General features: G+C 43.4%; 1 long non-coding RNA gene across 7 annotated transcripts in view; it reads right to left on the bottom strand.

The window, feature by feature from the left end:
- LOC311516134 overlaps nucleotides 1-19,308 on the bottom strand; it is an 84,223-nt gene that overhangs the window by 20,964 nt on the left and 43,951 nt on the right. For 3 of the 7 annotated variants that reach the window (XR_014710339.1, XR_014710340.1, XR_014710341.1), the window contains exon 1: nucleotides 13,699-13,902. The exons of 2 other annotated variants lie outside the window; for them this stretch is intronic. This is a non-coding gene — a long non-coding RNA (uncharacterized lncRNA). Of the gene's footprint in view, nucleotides 1-6,818; nucleotides 6,984-13,698; nucleotides 13,903-19,308 lie in introns of those variants that run through there. 2 more of the 7 variants (XR_014710342.1, XR_014710343.1) reach the window with 2 other exon arrangements.

The raw sequence follows: 19,308 nt of genomic DNA, 5'->3' as shown, positions 1-19,308 counted from the left end.
ATTTTAGTGGGACTTCTTACATGCTTAGGATGAGCTGCTCAGCCCTGCTCCAGCCCCTGTAAACCATGTAAAAGGGCTGTCACAGCATAAGGTGGATCAAAAACCCTAGTTCCACCGTGAGCAGATTCTTGTGGTGCAAGCACTGCAGAAGACAGCTGCAGGCTGGCCTTCCGAGGACTCCTTTACAAACTCCTTAACAGGGGACATGCTGGGAGTGGGTGTTTTGGGGGCAGGGCAGCCTAAGGTTTTTAATAGATTTATGGGAAGAGATCAATAATATAAGACATTTCCAGATTTTTCTTGATGATTTGTCCTATTTCTTTGTAGCATTACTATTTGTTTATGTCTTAGGTATGTGAAATACAGAAGACAGGCCTCTTTTGTTTCCTTTGCCTTTTTATTGACAGCATCCACTGTATCTCGGGTGTTTTTAAGAACACAGTTAGACAACATATGTTACATGACACAACAATATCTTTGGGGGGAAGGGGATTAATTAACTGAGGTCAAGCAATATTTTGAGGTAACAATTATGATATTATAAATAAACAAACAAAACAAAGACATGACTGGTCCCACATCAACTTTTAGTAACTCTTTACACATCTGCTGCTTTTCACTTTTATTATTCAGCAGTCCTTGATTTAAAGGACTATTTTGTTCATTTAACAACAAAAAAAAAACAAAAAACAAAAAAAGGGGAAGGGGGTTTAAGGTTGTGGCTGCTAATGTATTATTCTAGACAGAATATATAGGCCCAAAGAGTCACAGGTGTTAACATGGTCCTGTCACTATCCAACATTAAACAGTGTTAAACAAGGTTTGTGATATAGTATACAGAGAGCTCAGCCTGCTTAGCACTATGACAAACATTAAACATCATTTTAACCTTTTATTAGAGATACAGAAAAGAAGGGGAAACAGTTAAAGTACTCTAAATGTAAAGCATGAAGTAAGGCTTTCATTTTAACAACATCACTTGTTCCCTTTCCCTTTAGGCAGAAAGAGTCTTTAGAAAGGGGAAAAAAAACCACCCCTTGTCTGGCAGTCTTTTAAAAGGTATCAATGATGGTAACAGCTGTCCTTTTGGGGGAAAAGAGATGAAGTTAATTGAGATGGGCTGGAGCTGTTGTTAAAGTCTGATCCTGTTTCCTAAAAGACAAAACAACACACACAAGAGAGGAGAGAAAAGAACAGCAAAGACAGAAAATGCAGCTTCTGTCTCTGGTGTTGACTTTCACTTGCACTCTCGCTGCTGGAAAAACACAGGCACAGTATATGATCTTATCAGCCACTCCGAGATCTGGCAAACTTATACCAGTGTTAGCCTGTTTAGGGTATTGCATTTAGCTGCCTCTTCTGGTCACAGAATTACAGCGGTGTTGTAAAATATGCAGTCTTGGCTGGTTAAGACAGATTCTTATTAGGCAGAAAGGAAAGGGAGCAAGATAAGAAATAACGTGGGGAAGGAAAAGGACACATCTGTGGAGGAGAGGGGAGAAAATCTCATCACATTACATGTGGTGTTTGGGATTTACTCAGAGCCAACGGAGGTGGCGGAGTCTTCTGGGCCCTCTCTCTGGCCCAGTTTGGCTAGGACTTCTCTCAGGATTAGGACAATGAAGACACACTGGTGTCACACTGAACCCCAGGCTCCTAGGAAGTGGTGGGGGTGTCAACCCTGATATGAAGCTCACTCTATTCCCTTCTTTCAGGCAGCAATTGTTGTGCTCGCTTCCATCTGTCTGTATTTTTCCCCCAAGTCTCTCTGGGTTTTTTAGGGACCCCCAAAAGGGAGTGATCAGTGGAATAGACCATTCCCTCATTATTTTGTTCTTCCATTAAGACTAATTTCCAAAACACCAATATTGGTCCATTGATTTCCAGTCCCAAACTTGTCTTGTTTACCAGGCACAGTCTTGACACAGGCCTTGAGATTTAGCAGTAGGCCTTCTATTTTAGACTAATTGAGTCTGTCTCCCTTTTGCACCTTTTCAACATTTGTTATTGTGATGTTTTGTGATGTTTTGTTTTGTTTTTGTTTTTTGTTTGTTGATGTTTTGTTTTTGTTTGTGATGTTTTGTGATGTTTTATGAACTTTTGCTCACTTTTCACACTTGAGCTCACAATTAAGGTAAATTTGTAGGCCCAATTATCACAACTATCAAGTCACTAAAAATCGGAGATAGAAAATAATAAGTTCAGAAAAAATCTTGGAAAAGCCAGCTCACACAACAGAGACTTTGCAATTATTTAGCCAAATAAATGTCATTTATCCAGAATTTACCAAGTTCTCAGCCAATCTATCCCCAAAATTGTTTGTGTTTATTAAAAGGAGAATGCACAAGAGTAGGAAAGACGACAAGGAATCTTTTCTATATAATAAATCTAATCCCACAGTATATTTATACCAGGTGATCTGTATTACTTGAGGGCATTGTTTTATAGGTAGTGGTGGTGTTTCCTGAGTTAAGGACTACAGGATTTAGCCCTGTAGGTGATGCTATATATAAAAACATGCACATCATATAAAATATTCATATTTTTAAAGATATAAACCAGTTAATACATGTATAACAGATCATCAAGTGTCCTCTTTCCAGTATATTAATTACTACTGGCTACTTTTAGCCAATAGGAGGACAGGATTTTCATAGCCCATGTTATAATGGGGAATAATCTTCTACATTTGGTTCTGGATCATTTACAGAGAATGAAAAGATGGGAGAGGGATTTGGATAAAAACTGATCTGGATGTGTGGGTCTTTAAACGGGAAAGGGGATATACATCCTCAATTTGTGCAGTTCATAAAGAAGATTTTTATAAAATTACCATACAGATGGCTCCAGTTAAGATCCACCATATTTTTGCTACTAGGGAGGCACTCTGCTGGAGGGGTTGTGAGGAAAGGGGAACATACTTGCACATATGGTAGTTGTGTCCAGGAATTAGATGGTTTTGGAAGGGAATTATTAAAGAACTGCATTTTATGACAAAATTTAGTTTCCTAGAGGTCCCTGACCTACTTTCTGAATGCTCCAAAACAGGATCTACATTTTTAACAGGATGACAAATTAATTTCTTTTGTATTTTATCTTTTTTAAGGTCTTTCTTTTTAGCAGCAATACTTTGTATTGCACATTACTGAAAAAATGTGACTTCTCTTCCTATGGAATCTTGGTATAGTAAAATACGGACCATCCTTATAATGGAAAAACTTTCACACCAAGTATGTACACAAGAGAAGGGCCAAAAATAGGTATTTAGAAATGTGATCACTCTTTCTATCATACTCAGAGGAGGAGGACTCCCCAGCCATCAAGCCAGGGTCTTTAGCCAGGTTCTTTGAATGTTAACCTGATCCTGAATAAGTAATAAGTAAAGTATGATGTAGTATTGTAACATTTTATTGCCACGTTACCTTAATAAAAAAAGTTTCAAAGAATAAGTTAATTACATAGTTCCAAAGGGCAGCCACAAAGGAAACAGCCAAAAATCCTGTGCAGCATCACAGACCTGTCGCGATAAAAACCGGAGACGAACTGGGGAAAATAACTCCCTCAATTTCAGTACACTAAGGGACAATGACCAATCTGTACAGTAAAGTGTGTGAGTCACAGTATACACTAGTCTTACACCAAAAAAATGGAAGTAGAATAATGCGTTTATATTTAAAAAACAGGAATTTTTGCATCTGTAATTAAGTTAGACTTATCTTCAATTTAATTTTCCTGTTCAACCTCCAGCAGCATTTTAACTGTAAACTGTCCTGAATAAATACACTGTCACAGGAAAATATGGTACTACTTTATGAATTAAGGGGTTATTTTTAAGAATGGGTATAAATGCTTCCATGTGTTGACATGTTCCTGCTAGTAGTTTACTATGTCCCACTGCTAACTCCAGTAGCTGAAGAGACTAGAAACAATTGGAAAAAGAGAGCTCCATCTTTAACAAGGTATAGCACCAATTGAGTATCATACTGTTCTTTGTTTGCCTAGCCTGAGCAGGTGTTCTTTAGCAATTAACTTCACGCATTTATAGCTGTGAAATGCAGGAATGACAGCATCAGACCAAAGCTGTCATCTTTCCAAAGAGCTCTAAAAGTTCAGACCACAAAATATTGGAACGGATCGGGTGCTGCTCATTGAAAATTTTCCAGTGATATTTGATAAAGCCAGGAAGCAGCTGGTGGAAAGAGGGAGGGAGGAAAAAGAAGAGAAGAAAATAGGAAGTTTAAAGGAGAATTTTGGGGGTGCAAGGCAGCGCTTCTTGCACCACAGAGATAGGTGAACTATCTCATCACAATGCAGCAATGGAATAAGGCAACCAATTATATTTAATGTATCCACGCTGCAATCATGCTGATCAGAGACAAGAGTTCCAAGTCGGGTTATATATATTGTACCCTGGAACTTTGCACTAAGCTCCCATTGACTAAAATGAGAGCTCCCTGCCTGGTGCAAATGTACAGCATTTCTCCATATCACTGAGGCTGCAGCTTCAAGAACAAGGAATCCAGAGACAGCACGAAGTCCAGGACTGTGCTTAACCCTTGCATGGGAGTATTACCACTCATCCCAAAAGTATTCAGAGCTTCAAACCTATGGGAGCTGCACAGCTGCACCCAAGAGAAGATCTGATCCTAAGGAGATTACATCTTTTGTACCTGTAATTACACTCTTTAATCCCAACTGTCCATAAAATCATGGTTGCCTTAAAAATCTTGAGGGTTTTTTAAAAAACAACATGAGACTTAATAAATTTTAGAGTGCTTTTTATTTGCCTTCTGGGTTTTGAGCTGTTAGGGTTCATGTAATCAAGTTTTTCTGTGAAGTCCTGAGGGCTATAAAGCTTACTTTTTTAAAAAAATGAAAGCTGAAATTTTGACACAATCACATGACTCCAGGAGCTGGGGCTTTAAGAAAAAACAGTAAATATCACAAGACTCATAAAAACAGAAAGTTGGAAACTAATCAGCAAGTAAAAGGCTCCATTTTTTAGAGCTGTTAGACAGAGGCCAAGATAAGTTGCTGTGGTGCTGTGGTTTACACTGATGCAGCAGGTCTACACCAGGGGTTTTCACCAGGACAGCTTTATGGCTGCAGCTACACCGATGGCAACCCTTCCCACCACCACCCAGTATAGATAGGTCTCACAGGATAGCTTTCAGAGTGAAAACCTGCACATAATTCCACTGATTTCTCACTACCCTTATAGCTCCTTTTCAAATACCTTGCAAAGCCTAAGAGCAAGCCTTGTGGCCTTTCTGGAACGGAATAAGAACCCCATCTCTGTAATGGGGAGGGAAGTCTTACAGAGGAGATGCAGAGTCCCAGCTGCAGATTGTACCATGGATCTAGACCTACATTAGAGAAGAAACCTGCCAGGAGATATCCCCCCATTCCTTGCCTTTTAACACAGAAAGGGAACTAACAGTATATACTATAGAATTGAATTTGACCAGTGGAAACAAAAAGCAGCAACAGCAGTACGGCAAGAAATTTTAGAATTAACCTAATTGAGTCTTTGAATCTACCCCATTTCCTGTGACACACAGAGAGAAAGAAACTAACACCTAAGAAGCAGCATGACAGTTTTTAAGGCCATGAGGCCTCACACTTATACTACCAAATCCTCACCAGTGGCTGCCTTGTCCCCCTCCTCAATTACGATGTTCTGCTGCACTAAAACATCCCTATCAAAAATATGGAGGACCACCGCTTCTCCTCTCTCCTGTTCTCCCTCATTTCTTTTCCTTCCTCACTGCTTCCCTCCCCAACTCATGTTTTTCATCATTATTCCCCTCTTCCTTTCTTAGTGTCCCCTTTTTATTTTGTTCCCTTGTTTCTGAATTTCTCTATGGTCTGGAAAAACTGAAGGCACACAGCCAGTTTTGCCTCCAGTATATATTGGTGGAGCCAAAAGAATGAAATGTAAATTTGCTTTAAAAGAAAAGAAGATTTCATTTAGTATCATGACTGTCTGGCATTTGAAAATACTCTCTTGAGACATATCCTGGAGATTCTGCAGAAGGGTTATATTTTATTCATTTGAAACTGCTATATGGTATATTTAATAATACCTTTTAAATACTTTGCAAAAGTAACATACATTAGCTCCTTTTCTGTAACTTGGAACTGGCACACAAAAATAACCTTTGCTCCAAAACAACTGACAGTAAAGTTTAGAGCCAAAGCCAGCATATTTTCTAAGCTCCATGTTAATTTCCTTTTGCTCATGTCAGCTTCTGTTTCAATATAAAATGAGTTTCTAGGACTTGAGGATTTTTTTTTAAAAGTCAGATATCCAAAATCTTATATAATTTTGCATCTGAAACAAGGGGACTACAAGAAAAAGAAAAGGAACATGTTTTAGGACTAGTAGGCTGCAATACATTTAGAGGTTAGTGAGCTGTTTCCTTGAGTAACAGCATAACAGGTAATATTCATACAATGGAATCATGTTTGTCTCAAAAAGGCACAAATTCCAGAATACACCATAACTAAGTTGTCAGGGTGATGCAGCTGGGCACTAGTTTTAGGCTAGTTACAAACAGTAGCCACATATAAGCTGGTGGAGTAGGGTGACCAGACAGCAAATGTGAAAAATCAGGATGGGGGTGGGTGGTAATAGGAGCCTATATAAGAAAAAGACCCAAAAATTGGGACTGTCCCTATAAAATGAGGACATCTGGTCACCCTGTGGTGGAGCAACAACGTCCCCACCCCTGCCCGACCAAGTCTCTTCCCCTCCTCAAGGTTTGACTCCTGAAGATTAGAGCGGTCCTGTACAACAACAAAATAGTTTCACATACCAGAAAAGCTTCATAGCTTGACGTACAACACACATGTGATCACTGGAGCATTACCTCTTCAAAGGGCAGGATTCATCCTGCAAGGGCAGGTTCAGCTGGGGGAAGTGGGGGCAGGTCAGGGCAGTCCTGAGGGCTGCCTTGTCTTGCACTCAGCTGCCCATAGGCCTTGAGGCAGCCAGAATGCAGGACTGCTCTGGCCACATACCCTCAGACTCCCCCTGCGGCAGGACTGGTGCAAGGGCTTCAGAAAGTATTTTGTGACATGAGCATTCTGGGAGGCACAGTGTGGGGCTGGGAAGATATATTAGCCAAAATGAGTCACAGGACAACCATGAACCAGGCCCACATACATTGCCCATTCTGATGACCACAGAGCTGCTTTTGTCTAGTTCCCGATATTCCCTCTGAGAGCCTGACTGGGCCTTCAGGCCTGCCTCATTATTCCACCCTGTACGCCTCCGTAGGCAAGGATAAAATAAGCAGGGGCATTTCACACAACAGTATATTGGAGATGGAACAATCTGGGCCTAAGTGACTTGCCTAAGACGACCTAGAATATCTGTAGTAGAGCAGGAGCTGAAGTCAGGCCTTCCACCATCTAGGCTAACAGTTCTATCCCTTGGCCTATTCTTCCTCTCAAAATCTCACCCTTTCCCTGACAAACTACTGAGCCATTATATATTGTTTGGAATTAGAAGTGTTTCCCCCTCTACTGATTCCTTTTGTTCCCAAATGTTCTGTTTGCTTTACACTTCCAGCATCTTTATTTGTGATCCTCCAAGCTGATTTTCTATCTATGGCAATCATCTAAGTATGGATTTAAAAGACTAAGCTAGAAATCCCAACATGGAAATATAAACAAAAATATATTGTCGGCTTAGACAGACCACTTGGAGAGACCATTTCTTGCATTTAATAGTTAAAGTTAATAATCTGACAAGTTTAGTTCTTTTTCCTCTTCAAGAACAAACGAATTCGCAAGTCATAACTCAAGCAGAGCCTGATCTAGGGCTCACAGAAGTTAATGAAAAGATTCCCATTGACTTCAGTGGGTGCTGGATCAAGCCCTAACTGCCATCCTATGAGTAATATGCTAACTGTTCACTTAACTATTTACCATTCACGGTATGTAATTGCTCATCTAAGACACATGACATTGTCAGTGAAGTCCTGCCAACAGTTTAACAGGGCGCTTTTACCAAGGAGTGTGTGTTCTTGCAGAATGGGAGAGATAAGGAAAAACGAGGGAATTCATTAAGTTGTTTTCTCATGTAAACAAAAAATGCTTTTTATAAACATAACCAAGGAAGCAGGCTGCACCATTAGAAAAACAAGCAGATTAAAATGCACTTGGCTGGAAATGTTTATCCTCCCTCCCCCCCCCCCACCCCGAACAATGATGTACTGATGGTATCACACTGTATTCAATGTGGGCAATCTGAACAGTATGGGAGGGGGTTTGAAGATTTCTTTAGGGATATCTGGAAATATTCTCATCTAGGACTTTTCCAGAAAACAGCTGGCATTTGCTGCTTTCTTCTTTATTCCAAAGGGGAAAACATTGCTCTTTATAAGTATTTTGCTGAGCTGCAGGGTTAAAAGAACTCCAGAGAGCATGTGCCTCCATCACCGACAGGGAAATCATTCCTTTAAATCCAGTGGCTCTGGATTGGGAGCTGTTTGCTTTGTTTTCAAGCCAAATTAAATTAGAGAAAATTCCACATTTGGGGGAAAAAGGAGGAAACATTTCTCTGGCAAGTTTTTAGAAAGTGTCCGAAACTGCTCAGACATGGTGTTGCACACTGATCTTCAGATCAATTATCTGATTCACGGCAGTTTGTGAAAATATAAGAACATTATTGTTAGTAGCAAATATATTAGTCAGATAGGGTGACCAGACATCCCAATATTATTGGGACCATCCTAATACTAGGGGCTTTCTCTTATAGACACAACTATACACCTCCCCCCTCAAAAAAAAAAAGTGTTCCGATTTTTCACACTTGCTATCTGATCACCCTATGGCCAGAGTCCCCAGTCAAGCTCAGTATCCCTTTGTGCTATGGTATCTTTAAAATAACTATATTTCCTTAATCATATATATTTAGATTATGGAAATATTGATATTTAAGGTAAGTATACCTTTGTTACTATCTCATGTTTACAGATTTACATCACTATATTTTATTATAGTATTCTTGTGAGCAGGGCCGGCTCCAGGCACCAGCGTTCCAAGCAGGTGCGTGGGGCGTCAGTTCGAAAGGGGCGTCAGTTCCTCCGGCCGCAGCGGCAATTCAGCGGCAGCGTCTTCCGATTGCCGTCTGCGGCGGCAGTTTTTTCCACTGGTTGGGGCGGCCAAAACTGTAAAGCCGGCCCTGCTTGTGAATATATTTCTCTTGTATAAGCTTCCTTGTTTACACAAAAATATTCTAGCAGCACAATTGGGCTCTGATCCTGATAGAGGGCCCTGGACCCTACAATAATGCACACATCCACAACCATATTTACGCATGACTGACTCTATCCATACACATATGCGCACGCACACACACACACTTTAGAAAGGTACCATCTCAGTTAATCTGAGCAGTTGCTTTTCCTTTGAAGCACTGGTTTTAAAGGGATGTGGTATCAGTAATCTTGACAAACATTTCAGTTTACCCACTGACATCCAGCGACTGTGCATACAAGTTTGCTTTTACTAACCTCAGAAATACAAGCAGAACAGAATTACAGTAGGTATACAAACAATGAGGTCACAAGGTTAATGTCTGACTAATACTAATGACTTTTTTTCAACCACTCACAAAACACGGTATCAGAAAGAATTCACTAACAACAAAGTGAAGATAAACAATGAAATGATCACAACCAACTCCTTTATACACCAGTCTCTGAAGCTGTATAAAAGATTTAAATTACAAAATAAAAATATCCTAGTTTTATAATAGATGTAACTTTATTCCTTTCCTCTCCAATATATTTGCAATAAGCTGTTCCCAGGTGCCAATAAATATGTCAGAGAAACTTATTGGTTCATATATATTTGGAAGGAATAGAAACTGTTGCTTAAATAATCACTGTACGGAGAAAAAAATAATCTCCCGAAGAATCTATAAACCTGGGTTATTGAACTAATCAGAAAAAAAACCTCACACTCCCCACCCCAATTTGTATGACTTCTCTTGAGTTTAAAACAAAAACAAAACTTTCCTATAAGATCATGAATGCAGTTTCATTTGGACAAAAGTTAAGTTGCTTGCTTACAGTAATATTTCCAAACTGTAACAAAGCTAGTTTGGACCCTTTGGTTAACTTTCCAAGTGATATGAAATATAACAACTTTATTACTGCTAATAAAAATCTCCTGTCCAAAAAAAAACAAAAAAAACCAACGTACTGAAAGGAGCCCTAGAGCTCAGTAAGCAAGTCCAAAATGTAGTGCATGTGGTTTACAAAAGATACAAGTGCTGGCAGTAAATAGCTTCACATTTCTTCTCACAGATAAATGCAAACCCTTATCAGAAAGTTGTTATATGCCCAGAATTTTTTTTTTTTTTCAGTTTCAGAACAGTTTACTTTGGCAGCTCATTCAGTTTTGCATCTGTAATTAAATGATGATGTTGAGACAATGTGGCTCTGGAGAGATCATAGGAAACCCAATCTTATCTATTTGCCTTTTATTTACATAGCTCTTCATATTTTGGCCTCCCTCATGATTTTTCATTAAAGCAGGAAGGCAAGTTTAACCCACACCCTTATTCTTCAGTCCACTCAGGAAGTAGTACACAAATCCCAAATTCAGCACTTTCTATTGCTCCAACTCACCACCAGCTTTTTAATTATTCACCCCTACTGTGAAGAATGATAGCTACTTCTCCTAGCAGCACTACAGGCTGGGAATAGCAGTCAAACCTGGCAATAAGCAGGCAGACTTGGTTTCCACCCTCCCAGCTCTGCAGAACTGGATTTTAATAAGCGCCCAAATGGTCCTTGAAAGTAGTCTCTAATTCAGAGTTACATCAATGACTGTAATATGAATGTGTAGCTTCAAACATCATAATACTATGCACTTCAACAGCACCTCCCAGCTGAGGTACCCACAGTGTTTGTACACAATATGTAAGTCTCACACTCCTGTGAGATGCTGTTAACCCCCTTTTGCAGACCATGGAGACTGAGTGACTTGCCCAAGGTCCCATAATCAGCCAAGAAGCCGTGCTAGGAATAACACTGCTGCAGTGTGCTGAGGAGTGGAGGGGCACTTATTTCCCATCTTCCACCAAAGATTATCTGAGCTAGAGGGGAGTGCTGGCTAGGTAGTAGCTGGCCCTGAGTCCTGCTCTCCCTAGGAAGACACCACCAGGTTGGGATGGTGGCAGTTGTAAGTGCCTATATATTGTGATGCTGGGCACAATACAAACACTTAGCTAGAGAGATAACTTTTAGGCGATAGTCAGTCTCAGAGCCTGTTGGGGGAGAGAATTATGAGAAGAGACGGGACCCGGCTGGCTCCACAGCCTTGAACATTCCAGATTTAGAACCCAGTACTCTTGGCTGCTCATATGAGCCAAACGCCAAACCTTTTTGAGTTTTCCCATCACTAGGTGTAACATTTGGTTTTGCTATTTTGAAGATTTTGCATGGCAAGGGTGGTCTGTAATTCATAGATTCCGAGGCCAGAAGGAACCAATTTTGATCATCTAGTCTGCCTTGTGTAACACAGACCATAGAATTTCTCCAAAACTATTCCTACAGCAGATCTTTTAGAAAAACATCCAGTCTTGATTTAAAAATTGCTATCAATGGAGAAACCCCCATGACCCTTGATAAATTGTTCGCATAGCTAATTACTCTCACTGTTAAAAAGTGGCAGAAAATCTTCAAAACTGTAAGTGTGAGTATTGAAGAGGAATTGACAATGAGCAGCTACAAAAGCAATGGGAAACAGATTCTACTATGCCCTAAATCGCTGCTGCAGAATCAACAAGATCCTTTGTAATATCATAAGTGGGCAGGGGGATGGGGAGAGGAAATGTCTGCCAATAAGACATTGATTTTTTTCTAAGTAAGCAAAGACATGTTTTTAAAAGAACCAAGGTTTGGTTTCCTACCCTTCTCAAGCCAACCTAGTAGTGCATGTGAAAGTTTTGTTATATTCAGTATAGCCGCCCTTTAAACTGTGTTTCTTGGCCAAAGTGATGTTTTCTCCTAGATTTCTCCTCCTGTGTTCCCGCTGCCTTAAAGTTATCATGGGGATTTGAAAATGTTTGTATTTTGCGGCCCAGAAGCATCTCAGGCACCACAAAATCCAAATCTAATGAGGGGAAACTTCTTCATAAATTTTGTGTGTGTGTGTGTGTGTGTGTGTGTGTGTGTGAGAGAGAGAAAGAGAGACTCAGTTAGCATTAACCATTGAATAAATAGGCCATCAGTCATAAAATACATTTAGTTTACACAACACAGAGAAACCCAAAAAGCCATAAAATGATAGAAACAGGCTTCAAAGGATGGAGGTGAACTACTTCAATTTACACTGGTGAAAGTCTGCCTGCAGATCACCACTGGCGACAAGCCCAACTGGGGGCTAAGGGGAATTACAGCAGCACAATCTCCTCACAACCATCTGCTACACCAGGAGATGGCACTGGCTAGAACACAAGGATGGCCTATGTGTTGAGAGGCGCATCTCCCAATCAGCTCCTCCAGCAAGGCTCCCATGCTTCTCTTCCCTGGCAGAACCCAGGAGAAAGGCATGGGTAAAAATCCCTGGGAATAAATCTTTCCTGGAGTGCAGCTGCTCCGCAGAGCCAGCAGGCTGCACTAACAAGAATTTATCTCACGCCTAATATGAAAAATATTTGCAGAAAAGAAGCAAATTTCTGTGGTTTGTTCTCAGGGTCTATTATCCAGTAAGTAGCTCCCTACCCCATAGGAGCAATGTGGCTTACCTTTGCTCTGGGATAGGCCACTATACATCTGAAACTTAGCTAGCAAGCATGAGTAAGCTGGGGAATAGTCCCGCTATTGTGGCTTCTGCACTACGCCAGTGAAGTGGGCTAGCGAAAGGATCTGAGTCCTCCCTCCCACTTCCTTTACCCAGTGACCTCCCTGTCCTTGAGGGCTCCCCCCCTTCCACTCTCCTGTCCGGCAGAGCCCTCGTAACCCCAACAAGGCTGGGCCCAGGATTCCTGGGGGCTCGACCCCCAATCCTGCTGTGGTCACCTAGGACAGGGGCTAGGGTGTCCCCACTCTGGGGTAATCTCTCTGCCCTGGGCACTTCTCTGACCCACTGATCGTTACATACAATTTGAAGCAAATGCAAGTTATTTAATCAACAATTAATTTTAAAAAGAATAAGGGAAAATGGGAAAGGTTAAAGGAAACACATCAGCCCACTCTGTGGCAGGGAACATCACAAACAGTGTCTCTGGAATGTCAGGGCAGTTCACAGTCTGTTCCTTGTAAGTCCCAGGCCTTCTTCTCCGGCCCTGGCTGTGCTGCAGGGATGTTGTGGGTTGGACACTCGCTCTGGTGGTGGCCACACACCCTCAGGCTCTAGGTGGCAGGGCCCTTCTTCCCAGTGTTGCCCCCGCCCTGTCAGGGTTACCAATCCCCCCACAAGTCTGGCCTGCAGAGCCTCCTGGCTGAGGCATCCCTGTGCTGCCCAAGGTTCCCCCTCTCTCCCCCCAGGGCCCACCGCACCCAGCTCCAGACAGCTCCAGCCCCAGCTCCACCACTCTGTCTCAGCATGGCTGCTGCTCTGCCTCCAGCTCCCTGGGCTGCTTCTTTGGCCCCTCTGCCTCTAGTTGCTACAGCTCTGCTCCCAGGACAGGTCTGCTCTGCAGGCTGCTTCTGTGACTCTGTTCCCAGCACTGACCTGCTTCGTGGGCTGCTTTTCTGGCCCCTCTGGCTCTGGTTCCTACAGCTCTGCTCCCAGGGCAAGTCTGCTCTCTCTGGGCTGTGCCTCTGGCTTTGGGGCTGCAGCTCTGCTCCCAGGACAGGGTCTGCTCTCTCTGGATCTGGCACAGCTCTGCTCCCCAGCTCAGCTCAGGCCCCTGCTTTCTCCTTAGCTCGGCCCCACTCTGTCTGACCCAGGCAAATCCAGCTCACACAGAGGACGGGACCTCCCTGGCCTGCTGACTCCCTGATTAGCTGCCCACCCCATCATTCAGGCTGACTTAAAGCATTGGCCTCTCCCCATTGCTCCTAGGGACTGTCAGTCTCAGAGTCCTGATTCCCCATCGACCCTTCCCTCTTTTACTACTGGGAGCTAGCAACTAAAACACCCCCACTGAATGTTAGTAAGCGGGCAACAGTCCACATGCACAGGAGTAGGCTTTTCTAAAAAAACCAAAGGGCATGTCTGCATTTTGCCATTGTTATCTAAGATGTGTCCGGTTTATTAATTTTGCTACAATACTGAAGCCAATTGACTGAAATAAATTCAAACCAAAAAAGAATTCAATTATTTTTAAATGTACATTAAACTAATAAGACTGAGAAACAGACACTGTCATATTGTCTCTGATTTAGAGCTGAGCCAATCCCCCGAAGAGCTGAGTGAAGCCAGGGGCTAGAGGTAGTATAAGGGGAGCACCATCTCCCCCTTGGGTTGGCATTTCCAACTTTCCTTTGCTTTTAATTTTAAAAAAGTAGTTAAAATTGCCTCCAGTCAAAACAATTTTTTGTTTCCAGCAAGAAAACCAAAAAAAATTAATTTTGCATCAATCCAAAATGAATCTTTTTTGCTTTACTCAGTGAACCAAAAAACTCCAAAAAGCAAATATACACACAGCATTTACCACAAGTATACAAGAAAGTTTCAAAGTGAATTTGGTTCAGCCATGTTCATGGCCCTTTTATATCCTCTTCACTCATCCCACATGCTTGTGGAAATCAGCCGTTTAGCTCACACACTCAAGTATTCCCAACAGGAGTGGTATATGTTGCATGGGTTGGGATGCTCCTTGATGCAGCAAGAAGACTGCATTCCCACCATTCCTTGCCAGAGGCAATCAAATGAGACAGAGAAGGGTCTGACCACATCCTTCACAGCCCTACCCACGCAGAGCTCTCGTTTGATTGTGATGACAAGACAAAACTCAAACTTCGCATCCAGGCAGTAAGTCTCACAATAGTCTAATTTTTTAAAGAACAAGGCCTTGGGCCAAGCATATGTGGCCCAGAAAGACAAACAGTTAAAACTCTAAACTCTTTAGAACTCTTTAGTTCTTTTCTAAAACTCTCTAGTTGCTACTGCACCTCTCTCTAAACTGATACCTCTCCCTGACAGTTTGAAAGACTGGTCTATATTCTCAGCCTTCCTCCTGCCCCGTACAACTCCAGCAGTAGGGCTGAATTTGGCTCAGCTGGTCCGTCCCTTGGGTGAGGGAATCCATGAACTCACTCCACTCAACTGATACGCCACCAGCTGACAGACACAGAAGTGCACAAGCCAAGCTAAATTAACTTTCCATTATTTGCCTGTACTTACATTGTATACTGTATACCTTAGTATAACATGAATTGCCTTTAAAATTCAAGACACGGTTCTGTTGCGTAGCAACGAATTAAAGCGCCTGATGTTGGTGGATATGTCCCGTTAAAGCATATTTGTAAATATTCATAAGACATAGATTGTGTCTAGCCCTACCCAGATGGGCAAGATAGAACATAACAGCTCCTACCTCTTCCTAAAAAGAAAAGGAGTACTTGTGGCACCTTAGAGACTAACCAATTTATTTGAGCATGAGCTTTCGTGAGCTACAGCTCACTTCATCGGATGCATACCGTGGAAACTGCAGCAGACATTATATACACACAGAGAATATGAAACAATACCTCCTCCCACCCCACTGTCCTGCTGGTAATAGCTTATCTAAAGTGATCATCAGGTTGGCCCATTTCCAGCACAAATCCAGGTTTTCTCACCCTCCACCCCCCCACACAAATTCACTCTCCTGCTGGTGATAGCCCATCCAAAGTGACAACTCTTTACAGGCTCTGACCTCCTCCTAACCCCCAGGATAGGCTGTGGTGTGGACGCAAAGCCTAGGGACCCTCTGGTAATCCCCAGCTGCTGGAATGGTTGCTTGGACAGTCCTGAGGTCACAATAAATTTCACCAGGTGACCAGATGCATCTGCACGGTGATCCACCTCTGCACCCCTGGTTGAGCTGTGATGTGTAAAGCTCTGGTGTGACCGACAACCTGGCCCACTCTGTATCTCTAGGTGTCTGTACCTACCTCACTACATTTCAGGCCATTTTCAAGTGACAGTGTCCAATGATTCTCAGGTGTGCTGAGAGGTTGCAAAAAACAAAACTGCCACCGATAAGTGTGTTTTGATGAGTATTCAAGGCAATGTGAGCTGCTGAAGAAGGTATAAGTTATTTGTTGCAAAGATTTAAACATTGCTGGTCGTGCAGCACTTTGAAAATGTGCTGACTGTGTTTTAATGAGCCTCTGAAGTTTTATAGTTAAAGATCATTAACATGTTGTACAACTGTGTGATAAAACTTTGTTTCCTACACTGCCTAAGTCGATAGGAATGGATATTACAAGACATCAGAAACAAGAAGACCTCTCACTTACACAGTACCTTCCAAAAGAGGATCTCAAGGCTTTTTGCACACACTAAATAATGTGACACAGGCATTATCCCCATTTTACAGATGGGGAAATGGAAGCACAAAGAGGATAAAGGCCCAGAGCCTCAAAGTTATTTAGGTGCCTAACACCCATTGAAATCTACTGAAGTCTAAGTGACTTGCCCAAAGTCTGTGGTGGAGCAGGGTACAGAGTTCTGATCTGACTCCTCAGACCTACATATTAACCACTCTGCTATCTTTCCTCTCTCTCCAGCATTCCTCACCCCTTTCTCCAAGCTGTTTACTGACTGTAGCGGGGTCATATTGGAAAAACCCGGGAAGTGGGCGGGCACAAGCCCACCCACTGCTAAAGGCCCCTAGTGGGAGGGACCACTGGAACCAGAGACCAACTGATTGCGGGGGACAACTAATGAAAAACAGGGATCAGAGTGAAGGTCAAAGGTTCAAAATGAGGATACTGGATGGGGACACCAAGCAGAGAACCCTGGACAGCACACACTGCTCCTCAAAGCTGTCGAGGGAGCCAGCGGACGCTGCCCAGTGGAACTCTGCCCAGATGCGTGAAACTAGGGAGGAACAGAAATAGGTCGCACAGTCGCAGAGCACCCCCTCGTCCAACATCCTCCTCCTGGTATTGTAGATGGAGACGTTGGCCAGAGCCAGGAGGAGGTTGACGAGGAGGTCTCGCGACTTTGCGGGGCCACGGATAGGGTGTGCAAAAAGGAACAAGTGTGGGGAAAAGTGCAGCCAGAACCTCAACAAGAGGTTCTGGAGGAGCCGGAATAGGGGCTGCAACCTGGCGCATTTGAGATAGGCATGTGCCAGGTTCTCCCTCACGCCGCAAAAGGGGCAGGCCTCAGGTGTAGGGGTGAACCGCGCCAGGTGCAAGCCCATGCTTACAGCTCCATGAAGGAGCCACCAACTAATGTCCCCAGCGGGCCGTGGGACCGGGGCTCCTCACCCTCGTTAGGTAGAAGATAGTCCATTTGGTGTCGGGGCGGGACACGATGGGGAGGAAATGCAATGTATGGAGCACGAGCGTGTACAGATGGTTTCTGGGCATGGTTCGAAACCAGACCAGCTGCAGGGAATGCAGCCGGCTCAAAGTGTGGGAGCGGGGAGGCTGGGGGAGCTCGCGGAACAGGGGCCCAAGAAAAATGTCCGGAGGCACAGGGGTGAGGGGTGGGCGGGGAACGCCCTCTCGAAGGGCTCGCCGCAGGAAAGCGAGAGAATCGGGTGACAAGGCGGTCTTCACCTCCTGTGCCTAGGGGTCGGAAGGGTGGAAACTGTAGCAGGCTTGTCACCCGCTCCAGCCTTAAAGGGCTTAAAACAACCCAGGAGAGGGCTGTGGCTGGGAGCAAGCAGTTCCCAGGCTGACTGGGGAAGTAGGCTCAGCTGTGGCCATGCCCCAATCAGGGCTCAGCTGGCCCTTATAAGAGGGCAGTGGGCCAGGAATAGACAGTTTTCTTTAGCTGTGGAGGGAGATGGGCCTGGCTGCTGGGGAGTGTACCAGAGTACCTGAGGTGGAACAGAGCTGGGAGACAGCCAAGGGAGCTGGGGAGCTCCGGCCTGGAAAACCCCCAGGCTGCAGGCCTAGTGTAAGGGGGCAGTCCTAAGATAGGCCGAGGCAGCAGGTCCAAACCCCCCTTGCCTGGGATGATTGGCTTATACGCTGCAGTCCGCCCCAGTGTGCAGGGGCTCAATGGTGATGGGCAGTAGCCAAAAACTGAGGCAAGGTGGGGATAGGGGGTGAGGGTTCCCCAGGGAGGAGAGACCCAGAGACTGTGGGGGTACTGCCAGGGGCAGCATCCTGGGTAAAAGGGGCACCGGAGTCCGGGAGGGACACAGGGGCCAGCGGCAAGCAGGACACCGGCCTGCAGAGGGCGCTCCAGAGTCTGGAAGAGCTAATTCTGTGGGAGACCAGGTGGAGGCGCTGCAGGGCTGAGTCTTGCACCATGACACTGACAAATGACAGATTTTTCTCCTTTTTAGTGATCTCAGATTTTAGTAGCTCCGGAGCGTTCAAAGAATGGCTCATATTTTTATAATTGTTTTTACAAGATGCTTAAGCATACTACATAATTTACTTCATAAACATCACAGTATCACGATACAAACTTAGTTAAGCTTCAGTGATAAGTAACTACATTGTCAAGTAAATGCATTATTAAGAAAATGGCAACCAACTTGGTTCTTGGCTCCTGTACCTTAGAATTAGATTACTATAAATATACATGATCCTATGCACTGCCAATACTGTACTTCAATGTTTGTTCATAAAATGTAATTTGAAATGCATGTAGGATGGTACAGGCTTTTGTAAAAGGAAGTTATTATCTGTGATAAAAGCAGTTGTTGACATTAGAAATACAGAGTTGAAGATCCAGACGGGAAATTTAATAAAAAGAAAACAAATGTAGAAGGGAAAAGGGAGGTTAACAATATTGCAAAGCAAAGCCAGATGTAGCAGTAAATATCTGCCCACAGGCAAAACCTGGGCGACTACCTTTCAGACTGGCGATGCAGCTGGTTTGCTTATTACATTGGACATGGAAGATTGTCAGACAAAGGGGGAGCATACATTTCAGCTGAAGAACTGCAAGGTTCATTACATGTTTTGTTCTGATTGTACCATGTCAACTCAAAAGAGGGAAGGGCCATTCAAAGATGTAGCAGGCACGTTTTTCAGCTTGTGTGGCAGGATTCGTGTAATCCCTCCCCACAATTTACATGGCTTCCCCTCCTCTCCCTTTTCAAAGGGCCTTTGAACCCAAGGTTTGAAAAGGCAGACTCCTACCACGCAGTAGTTTGTTGAAATGGTTTTAATTATATATCCTCCAATCCAGAATAAAATATACCTCTCCAGCACAAGAATA

Source organism: Lepidochelys olivacea, assembly GCF_965140295.1.
Source record: "Lepidochelys olivacea isolate rLepOli2 genome assembly, chromosome: 2".
NCBI classification, from domain to species: Eukaryota; Metazoa; Chordata; order Testudines; family Cheloniidae; genus Lepidochelys; species Lepidochelys olivacea.
Note: the sequence above shows the minus strand (reverse complement) of the source record. Positions and strands in the feature narration are given on the sequence as shown.